Genomic DNA, 12,280 nt, shown 5'->3' on the forward strand with positions numbered 1-12,280 from the left:
GGAAACAGGCCTTTTCTCCTGCGACCTTGAACCAAAGTCAGTCTCGCGAGGAGGGCTGCGCACAGGAGGAGGTGAGGGAGGTCTAGACGCCGCCAGGTCGGCGCGTAAAACGGCCTCCTGCTCCTTAGTAATCCCGATAAGGGGAGATTCAGCACTTGCAGGAGCAGGAGCAGAACCAGCGGCGCTGGCACTGGCGCCAGGAGTGCTGCCAGCAGCTTGTACGCCAGCAATTACTCCTATGAAAAAATCAACAAAAAGAAATGTTCATGACTTGATCTAAAACAAAAAGTCAGAAAATAAAGGGCAATACATACTTTGGCGCAACTCCGTTCGCGAGGCAAACATCGCCATGAAGTCCATTCTACCATTTTTTGAGGGTAAAACGGGGGACTTCGAAGGGACCTCCGGCGCAGCCTCGACATCTTGTGGCGCTTGAGGTTGATCCACCAAGGTCGCCGGCCCTACACACATTTGAGTGAGCAAAGATTCATTAGTAATTCTATCAGAATCGCGCTCATAGAACCATAAAAGATAAGCAAAGGATAAGCAAAGTATACCTGTCGAAGGCGCAACACCGCTTCCCTTTTCCGCCGCGCGAAGGGAGGAGGTAGCGCCACCATACCTCAAGTGGACAGGAGGTCTGCCCACTTTTTGAGGCAGGGAAGACAAGGAAAACTTGGTGGTAAACACCTGGGTTTTCTCAGATCCCTTCGCCTGAGTAGGAAGATCCTGAACAACAGGGGCATCATCTTTTTTCTGCTTCTTACTGGCCCCTGCGCCAGTTTTCCCTTTAGCTTTACGCTTAAGTTGGGGCGCCTCCTCTTCCTCCTCCTCTTCCGCGAGCTCCAGCTCGTAGTTCTCGAGCGCATCTACAATAAGTGCAACGGAAGTGTTAGCAAAATTGGGTATTAAAAAGGCATAAGCATAAATACAAAGGCTTACCAGGCGCATCGCTATCAAAGACAAATCCCAGATCAACAGGGATGAACATGTCATCAAAGCGATCGGGGAAACCAACCTCCCCAGCGCCCAGCGCGACGGAGCCACCCTCCATATGCTCATCATAGGCGGCGTGGACATACTCCTTGCTGACTGCACAAAACAAGTCAAATGATATCAGCAAAAAGAAGTACATTAGCGCAGAAGTAATGGAATGAGATAAACTTACACAAGCCGTCAACTTGGATAACGGGCTCAGTCGCGCTGTCGGCCCACCTCCTGCTCATGCCAACCCCCACCAGCGCCTCCTCGCAAATGTTCTTGGCGGGGGATGGTTCGGCAGTCAACTTGTTTACCCAGGCGCCAGTTGGGTTCTTGAGGACACCCACATCCGCAGGCGCAGAAGAGATCTCGCGCATGGTCATGCGGATGGGGATCACACCAGCCCTTATATAGAAAAATCTCTCAGACCAGTCATGAAGGCTCTTGAATGAAACAGTGCAGCACTTGACCTTCTGACTGCGAGGAATAAATGAGAACCAAGAATCTTGGATCTTGGGCTTGTAAAAAAACTGAAAGCGCCGAGGGGTGGGCTCCTCGCGCTGAGATTTGCACATGAACTCAAAATGAGTCATGCGCACGAGTCCAAACGGATGGACTTGGGATATATGAATCCCATAAAACCTAAGCACCGCACCCACAAACCTTGTCATCGGGAGACGAAGGTTGCAGTGGGTGAAAAAATGGCAGTAAGGGATATATAGCCGGTGGGCGGGTCCGCCGCCGTTTGCCCGACCGCCGGCAACATGCAGCCGTACTCAGGGAGAAAACCCTGAGAGGCAATAAGGCTGTCAAAATCGGCCTGCCTCAGTTTGCAGGGGATCTCATCCCACTTCTTCACTGTTTTGGTCCTCCCTACCTCTTCCGATGAGGCCTCGGCAGCCTTCTTCCCCTTGCCGGTCTTCTTCAATGTAGACATTACTAATGATTTCACACGGCGAGGGATAGGGGAGATTGTGTTGTCTGAGCTATCAGACATACAACTGTAAAAACGGACAAAGGATGATCTGAAGAACAGAGATTTGGAAGCAGAAGACGGTAATCGGAAAAGAATGAAAGACAGGAAAGCTTTGAATAAACAAGGAAGATGAAGAATAAAAACTCTTAAGGGGCTGGCTTTTATAGGCCCAGGAGAGAGAAATTTTGGTACTGATCGGACTCCACGCCACCACTCGCAGGTGTAAGCCAACGCGAGCGCGACACGTGTCCCTGACACTGTGTGAGGGGACACGAAAAGAAACGATACAGCTGCCACCAGAGTTCACGCGCCACCACTCGCATGTACGGACCAACGCGAGCGCGACACGTGTTCCTGACACTATGTGAGGGGACATGAAAGGCAACTGTAGCACCTCGAGCACACGAAAGGTCTGACACGTCTCCATCACGTACATAGACGATTCGTTTTCAACCAAAATGATAGAATTTCGCGCAATGATGAGTAATAAGAAGAAAAAGACAAAACCTCATTAAAAGAGCAAACTATTAAGTCTAATATCTATCTTACCTCGCTCGCGCGAGACAAGACACACATTAGACTGGGGGGGCTTGAAGAGGTATGTACCCGCCTCAACACCGAGCGAGGCGGGTCAACCCACAAGATATAGACAAGAGTCTTGAAATCAAGACATTATGAAGGCACAAAGCCAAAACCTATGCGCACGGCGCATATAACATATGCTCATGCATCACATGCTCAGGCATCACATATGCTCACGCATATCACATGCTCAGGCATCACATATGCTCACGCATATCACATATGCTCATGCATCACATGCTCACGCATATCACATATGCTCACGCATATCACATCTGCGCGTGGCGCATCCGCGCGTGGCGCATATCACATGCTTGTGCATATCACATCTGCGCATGAAACATCTGCGCGTGAGAATAAAGAGAAGACCTCGCGCATCCTCAGGATAGGCGCGTATCACACATGCACGTAATCAACCTCGTCCTTATCCAAATCAGGATTAGGGCAACCTTGATTGTGCACGTCAGACAACCTTCCAGAAGGTATCTTTTCAAGGAATAAGAATATGCTGATGTTGACAGCTGCCAATGAAAGGTGGACAACTCAGCAAAACCCATGTGCTACCACGTGATTATAACCAATGAAAAAGCACCAGGTGTCCCCAAGGACACGTGGCGCAAATCAATTGGAGGAGGCCAACAAGGCTGAGCCCAATCAGTGGAAACTCTAGCACTATAAATACCACATCAACTCCACAAGGAAGGGACACTCAGTTACAGACAATCACATCCAACTACACAGTATTCAGCTATATCAAGCAATACTCTCTAAATTTCCTTACTCTCATATTATTATCTTCTCCTACAAACACTTATTCTCACACCGGAGGGTTACCCCAAAGAGGACCCCTCTGTCCCTTTCTGAGGGGTAAGTTTATGGTGCTGTTCATTTTGTAGGTGGAAGAACCCAGATTCCAGAGATTCATCGGTGAGAAAGCATAATCACACCCGAGAAAAGTAGATCGTCTACCAGTGAGTCGATCCACGTCTCTTCACCCAACATACTCAATTTTTATAAGTAGTTGTTTTTATTTATTTATTTTTAATTTAGTATTAGTAGTATTTTCTTTTAATCATAGAAATGATATTTTTTTGAATGTCATTCTATATTTAACTAATTAATATAAATTTTTAATCATTTAAATAGTTTTAAAGAAGTTTAAAGATACAGAAACATAGCTATCATCATATTTTCTTTTAACAACATTTAAAATTACCCCAATACCCAAGTGAACCTTAACAATACAGATATCAATCGTCTCAACTGATTTTGCCGTCTAAAGGCTGACTTATCCAAACACGCCATCAAGAAGGAATACCACCCTCTAATAAATGAAAGGAAATCGATATCGATAGAGAAAAGCTAATTGTGACATTCATATAGATCATGGATAAGAATGAGTTCGGAAAAATTTAAGAGAGAAATTAAGGTAGGTTACCTTCTCAAGTCAACCACACTCAATTAGTCAACATCTCCTTTATTATGCTTTTTGGTAGATAGTTTTATAAAAAAGGTCGTTGAAATAGTTGTTTTCTAGATGAATTTTTCTCTATCATTAATAGATAAAATCAAAAGTAAAATAGTTGTCATTAATACTAATGAATGACGTGACATTTTTAGCAAAATATAATAAACAAATAAATATTAATCGTGCACATACATTAATTTTGATTATTTCGATAACCGATAACCGGTAACTATGTATGTAGCACAAATCCATCTTGTATTCTTTGGAAAAACCGCGTAAACTCAAATATCATTCAAATTAATCATTATTTACGTATGTCATTATTTTCAGCTTATATTCTTAGCGTTAAAAAAACAAACTACAGTAAAACGTCTATAAATTAATAATCGATAAATAAATAACCTCAATAAAATTAATAACTTGTCCGGTCCCAACTTGAAACCAGTGAAAATTGGACTCCAATCGATAAAATAATAACATAATAACTTTTTTGAAACCCCAGTGTATATATATATGTCTCAACGAAATTTAAATTAATAATTATTAAAAAGTTTCAAATTCTAAGATTTTCTAGTAAAAGTTAATCTATAATGACTTGTTTTTTTGTTGAACTTCAAATATATATTGAGTTTATCTTTAATCTACTAGTTTATATGATTGACTGGTTCCAAAGCTATTGACCATCCTCAACTTCGTGATCAACCAGATTTTGAATGGCATCCGCAACAATTTCTACAATGCTTTGAACTTCGTATCGTTATTTTCACCAGGATAATCTAGCAAATGATTCACATCCAGTGCTGATAATGCATACATGTAATCACGTTCTGAAGCTCACGAATGTCTACTCCAAAAGTTACATCGTTTAAAGGTCATACGTAAAACCTCTTTAAGTTAATTAATTAATAATTTATCGATATAATAGTATCTTGCTAAATTAATAATATTCCAGTCTTAACATTATTAATTTATAGAGGTTTTACTGCAGAAATATTTAGAAATGCTAGTTTTTTGGTTAACTCATAACATGTACAAAACATAGTGCATTAGGGTAAAACTACTTTGGTTACGATTTTTAATATAATATGTGCATTAGATAGAAGATTATTACACGCCAAACACGAACACATAATTTAATGTTTTAGATCTCTTTTTTCAGCGACCCCAATCGACAACTCTTTGTCTTCATTTTGTATCTATGTTGGCTTGTTATTCATCTCAAACTGGTCATCAAAGCACTTAAAATTACAAAACCGTAACCATGTTTAAAAAAGTAAATCTCACATCCCTAACCTACGTCTAAGTATACACCACATTGCACACGACGATGTTAGAAGTCAAGGGACTAATTGTGACATAATTCCAAAGATAAACGTACTAGTTCAGGTGTTAAACATTCAGGGACTAGAGTGTAATATTTTTTTTGTTATTCAGTTCTAGTTGTTAGGTTAGAGTATAAGAACTGAATTTGGTCTTGTGTTCTTGTATTCACTTTTCACTTCACTTTTCAATAAGAATAATCAATCGTGCTTCCTCTTAATTTCTTGTTCTTGATTTGGTACTGATTAACAACTGGTATCAGAGCAAAGGAATTTTGCTCGTTCAATTGATCCAAAGGACTGGACCTTGACAACCGATTCGCACAAAAATACGTTCGCCGATCCGCCATGGGAACACCTGCTCCTCCTCCTCAGAGAGAAAACTATACCCTAATTCCACTTCAATGCCCGCTACTTACTCCGACGAATTACACCATATGGGCATTGAAATTGAAGGCATCCTTCAATGTTCACGGCCTGTGGGAGATAATAGAACCAACTGATCCAGCACCTGCGGCTATAGACGCGAAGAAGAATAGTGCGGCTATAGCTTATCTATTTCAGGCGATGCTGGAATCCATGGTTCTTCAGATGGCAAATCTGACGTCAGCAAGTCAAATTTGGGCGTCTTTGAAAGCCAGATACATAGGGGCTGATAGGGTCAAGAAAGCAAGATTTGCAACCCTAAAGAATGAATTTAACTCGTTACAGATGAAAGAAGCAGAAACCATAGATGAATTTGTTGGTAAGATGATCTCAATTTCATCTAGGGCTAGTGATTTGGGGGAACCATTCGAAGAGAAGGAATTGGTTCAGAAATTACTGAATTCTGTACCTGAGCGTTTCATTCAGATTGTGGCGTCCATTGAACAATTTGTGGATCTTGAAACCATGTTGTTTCAAGAAGCCATAGGCCGGTTGAAAACTTTCGAAGAAAGGACCTCACTTAAACATAAGCAATCATCTGCAAGTGTGAAAGATGATCAGCTGTTGATGAGTTATGGTGATTGGCAGGCCAGAAAGAAGGAGTCAAAAGCCAAGAACAAGAATTGGGAAAGTCATGATAAGAATTCTAAATCAAATGTTAAGAAGAAAGGGGAAAGTAGTAAATCCAAGAACCATAACTTTGGCAGCAAAAGAAGGGTAGACAAGTCCAAAGTTAAGTGTTTTAGATGTGAAGAAATGGGTCACTATGCAAGTGAATGCCCAACAAAGAACAAAACTCATGAAGAGGCCAATCTAACTCAAACACAAGAACATGATGGAGGACCAGCCTTGTTTATGGTTGAAAAGATTCCCAAGAAGGAAATGGTGTTCTTGAATGAACAAAGGGTGGTGCCTTCAAAGTTCAATGGTGAAGAGATGGAATGGTATTTATACAATGGTGCTTCCAATCATATGACAGGTAATGTTACAATCTTTTCACAACAAAACAAGAATGTTGGGGGTAGTGTTAAGTTTGGAGACGGATCATGTGTGGAAATAGAAGGCAGGGGTACTATTGTCTTAGAAGGGAAAAATGATGAACAAAGATTACTCACAGATGTGTATTATATACCACATCAGAGGAGTAATATTTTGAGTCTTGGGCAGGCCACTGAAAAGGGTTGTGAAGTAAGGATGAGAGATGAGTATTTGTGGTCATATGATAGGTCTGGAAAATTAATAATGAAAGTATTAAGATCTGTGAATAGGCTCTACAAGATTAAGTTGAAGATTGGTTCACCTAGGTGTTTTCAGGCTAAAATTGATAGTATACCGTGGTTATGGCATGGTAGATTGGGTCATATTAGCTTTGATACTCTAAAGGTGATGACTAGTAAACAGTTGGTCAAGGGGATTCCAATCATTAATCACCCTACACAAGTGTGTGAAGCTTGTTTAGTTGGGAAACAGATCAGAAGTTCATTCCCAGATAAGTCACAATACAAAGCTGAGGTACCTTTGAAATTTATCTCTGTTGATTTGTGTGGTCCTATAATTCCCACAACTCAAGCAGGAAATAGGTACTTTATGCTCATTTTAGATGATCATACCAAGTTTATGTGGGTGTATATGCTTAAGAGTAAGGATCAAGCATTAGATTTCTTTAAGTCATTCAATGCTAAGGTAGAGAATGAGTATGAGTTTAAGATTAGGATCTTAAGGTCTGACAGAGGAGGGGAATTCACCTCTATACCATTTAATTAGTTTTGTGCAAAAGAGGGTATAACAAGGTTCTTGACTGCACCGTATTCTCCTCAACAAAATGGTGCTGTAGAGAGAAGAAATAGGACCATAATGAATATGACTAGATGTTTGTTAAAAGGCATGAGCATGCCTCAAGATTTTTGGGCTGAAGGTGTGAGACACTCAGTCTATATCTTGAATAGAATTCAAACCAAAGCTTTAGAGAAATGCACACCATATGAAGCATTGAAGAGAAGGAAGCCTGATTTGCAGCACTTAAGAGTGTTTGGGTGTACAGGGCATGTGAAAGTCACAAAGCCTGGTCTAAAAAAGTTAGATGACAGGAGTATTTCAATGGTTTATTTGGGTGTGGAAGAAGGTTCCAAAGCACATAGGATGTTTGATGTGCATAAACAGAAAATTGTTGTAAGCAGAGATGTGCTCTTTGAAGAAAGTAGACAGTGGGATTGGTCTACATACTTGGCAGATGTAAGTACAACAGATTCAAGTTGGGTTGAGTTTTGTGTACAAGATGGCTTGTATGGAGAGGAAAGTCCTCAACAGGTGACTGTACCACTTGTAGAGTCAGAGGATCCTGTAGTAACTGATGATGCAGGGGTAGTATCACAGTTTGAGCAAGGTCAAAGTTCATATCAGCCAACAAATATAAGAAGGTCAAGCAGGGTAACTACTTTACCTTCTAGGTTGCAAGATTATGTACTTGGTGATGGGGTAAGGTCTGGTAGGGAAGAACAAAGTAATACAGTTGAGCTATTGTTGACTCAAGATGGTGAGCCTGTGTTTTTCAAAGAAGCTATAAAAGAAAAGGTTTGGATGAATGCTATGGATGAGGAGATACAAGCAATAGAGAGAAATAAAACTTGGCTTCTCATAGATCCACCAGTGGGTTGTAGACCAATTGGTTTGAAATGGGTCTACAAGTTAAAAAGAGATGCTGCTGGTAAAATCACTAAGTATAAAGCAAGGCTGGTTGCAAAAGGCTATGTACAACAACATGGCATTGATTTTGAAGAAGCTTTTGCACCAGTGGCAAGGATAGAGACTATCAGATTGATTCTTGCACTCTCAGCAAAAATGAATTGGAAGATATACCATATGGATGTGAAAGCAGCCTTTCTACATGGTGATCTTAAAGAAAATGTTTTTGTAAAACAACCTGAGGGGTATGAGAAGGAAGATACAGAGACAAAAGTGTATAAGCTGTCAAAAGCCTTATATGGGTTGAGACAAGCTCCAAGAGCATGGAATTTAAAGTTGGATAGTGTCTTAAAGGTGATGACGTTCAAGAGATGTCAACATGAGTCTGTTGTATATGTGAGGACCACAGGTAATTCAGTATTGGTTATAGGGGTCTATGTGGATGATCTATTGGTAACTGGTAGTGATGAGTTGGAAGTTGCAGAGTTTAAAAGACAGATGAGATCAGAGTTTGAAATGACTGATCTTGGCTTGTTATGCTATTACTTGGGAATAGAGGTATCTCAAAAGAAAGATGGCATTTTTGTTAAACAATCCACATATGCAATGAAGATCCTGAAACTGGCAGGGTTGGAAGATTGTAATGAGTCAAAAATACCTATGGATCCGGGATTAAGATTGTTCAAAACAGAGGGTGGAGAACTGATAAATCCAACTGATTATAGAAAGTTGATTGGATCTTTGAGGTATTTAACTCAGACCATACCAGATCTGAGTTATGCGGTAGGGTATCTTAGCAGGTTTATGCAAGAGCCTAGGATGGAACATTTTAAAGCAGTGAAACAACGAATCAGATATGTGAAAGGTACAATACAGTTTGGAATCATGTATTCAAGAAAAGATGGAGATGATCTTGTTGGTTATAGTGACAGCAATCATTTAACAAACAGTGATGATGGTAAAAACACTTCTGGTAATGTCTTTTACTATAATGGTTCTTTAATATCTTGGTGTTCACAAAAGCAACAAACTGTAGCATTGTCTAGTTGTGAAGCTGAATTTATGACAGCGACAACAGCAGCCTGTCAAGCGGTGTGGTTACATGGGCTGCTAGAAGAGATTACAGGAACCAAGCAAAAGGTTGTCACTTTAATGGTGGATAATAAATCTGCCATAGCACTTATGAAAAATCCTGTTTTTCATGGAAGATCTAAGCATATAAACACAAGATATCACTTTATAAGAGAGTGTATAGAGAATGGTCAAATTGTTGTTGACTTTGTAAGTGGGAACATGCAAAGAGCAGATGTGCTAACAAAAGCTTTACCAAGGTTGAAGTTTCTTGAAATGAGGCAGCTACTGGGAGTTATGGACTTGCTTGAACTTTGGAATTAGAGGGGAGATTGTTAGAAGTCAAGGGACTAATTGTGACATAATTCCAAAAATAAACGTACTAGTTCAGTTAGTTTGTTACAGTGTTAAACATTCAGGGACTAGAGTGTAATATTTTTTCTGTTATTCAGTTCTAGTTGTTAGGTTAGAGTATAAGAACTGAATTTGGTCTTGTGTTCTTGTATTCACTTTTCACTTCACTTTTCAATAAGAATAATCAATCTTGCTTCCTCTTAATTTTTTGTTCTTGATTTGGTACTGATTAACATACGAGAGTTGGGAAGAACTCAACCCTACTTAACCATCCTTAAATTCAGGTGACACTTTATACCTTTTTATGTGTCTATTCACACATATTCCAGGTTTTTATATTGCATCTGGCTGGAGGGAACAAGATACGAAGAATATAGAATAGGTATAAGTTTGTTCTTTTCACTAATTAATTACTTTATGGAGTTGGTATAACCAAAGAGATTATGTTAAGAAAATAATGAATAATAATGGGAATATATACTTTGGCAAACATAGCTAACATTTTGGTACTTAGTAAAACAATAAGGTGTTCAATATTAATTGACCGGTTACATTGGGTTGTTTAGGTAATTTGGTTTCGATATGTGTCTTATACTAAATTTCTTTTAAGAAAAACCATGTAGCAGGAGCGTAGGCAGTTTTAGGAGAATTGGTTTGGTCGAACCCGTACAAAAAATTTGTTATAGTGTTATATATTAGTGTATTTTAACATCAAACCCCTAAAAATTTCAACATCGAACCCGTAGAAAACCCAAATCTAAGTGATAAAGAATTGGACATCCGTCCCTCGAAATTTTCCGAACAATGGAAAAAATTTCGGACTACGCTAATTCGGCTAGGAATGGTTACCCCCTCCCCACAAAAGCCGACTTTGTTTTTAGGCAAACTAAATTAAAGTAATCTCACGTTTTATGTATTGTTCAATAATAATTTCGCCTCAGTTATTTCTCTATAGTAGTCTCACCTTTTTCATATTTTATGGTTTATAGTCCCCCTTTAAAAATAGGTAACTGTGTTAGTTTAATTCTGACGTGGCTTGATGTGTTGGTATTTGACATGGTTTTTATTGTGTTTTATTTTGCCTTGGGCCATATTGTATGGATTCCATCACCCCATTTAACTCCATATGATCAATTGGAGCCCTAAGTTCCCCTTAATTCTACATAACTCCGACATCGCCTGCCACAAGACATCCCATTCACCGGAGCTCCGATCACAGCTATATAGTTGGCCACCATAATCAGAGGTAATAAACAATTGTTCTTTTTCATATGAACCAATCCGACATAATTTAAATTTAAAAACACGTTATCGATTGAATAGTACGATGTTTTGTATCAAAGCGTACGATTCGTCATCGCAGTATGCAAGTTCAACCTCTGAATCGCCTCCGACACGCTATGATCCCCACGCAAATCCAAACTCGAATACTTATCCAACAACTTCTTCACCATGTTCCAACTCACCTCGAATGACTTATCCAATAAATGTCGACTACTCTCCTTCGACAAAAGTCTTGTAACAGTTTCACAACAACCGCCTTCACGAACATCATTTTCCAAGTCATGTGAAAATTTTGATGTAGGTGGAATCAGAGCACTAAAAAGAAAGAAAAAACTAGGTCGGATTTTTAGTGGCCAACACATCAAGCCACGTTTGCAATAAACTAACGTTGTATCTAATTTTTAACAAGGGACTATATTATTGGCCAATACATAATAGGTGTTGCGTTATTTTAATCCAATTTGCCTTGTTTTTAATTTTTTATGGGTTGTTTTATCTGAAGTAGTCATCTAAATAAAATGTGTCGCCATATGTTTGTTGATTAGGCCAAAGTTGAGTGACCACCCTGTTAGATTGGATAATAATTGATGACATTTTAGTCTTTGAATAAACATGTTATAATGCTATATAGCTATTTATGACCCTTTGTTTTGAACTAAAACTTCTTTAAATACCTTAGTTTGCTATTTTTAATTGGCTAGATGCGTTGCTTATATTTTGTATTAATTTAAATACTACTTTCCTTGGAAATACATAACAAATAATTAAAAAAAAGATTATTTTAAGTTAGTGATGGAGTCATAAATGTTAACTAACATAATATATACAAGAACATCCTTGTTCTAAGAAAAAAAATCTTATGGTTTAACCCATAAACACCTTAATTTTTTATGCCTGTTTTTTGTTAAAAAAAATTCACAACTCAAATCATCTCAAGTAGATAGAAGCCATTTCCACAATCTAAAATCTGTAAAAACAACAATAAATGAACAACCAAATCAAAGAACTAGTATGAAATAAAAAAAATATTGATAAAAATCATGAAAATCAGAGTTAAAAAAAATGGTTCTCATACACAGCATTGTCAAACTGTGTCAGAAGGTGTCCTAAGATTTTTCTGATCTCATCATATTTCAT

General features: G+C 38.9%; 1 non-coding gene across 1 annotated transcript; it reads right to left on the minus strand.

Moving 5' to 3' along the window:
* Nucleotides 1-12,183: 12,183 nt before the first annotated feature.
* On the minus strand, nucleotides 12,184-12,280 carry LOC143543031 (small nucleolar RNA snoR31/Z110/Z27). The gene has a single exon (XR_013137000.1). It is a non-coding gene; the product is annotated as a small nucleolar RNA snoR31/Z110/Z27 (small nucleolar RNA).

This window comes from Bidens hawaiensis, unplaced genomic scaffold (assembly GCF_021521415.1).
Source record: "Bidens hawaiensis isolate Kalapana, Puna unplaced genomic scaffold, B.hawaiensis_p1.1 tig00000820_1, whole genome shotgun sequence".
NCBI lineage: Eukaryota > Viridiplantae > Streptophyta > Magnoliopsida > Asterales > Asteraceae > Bidens > Bidens hawaiensis.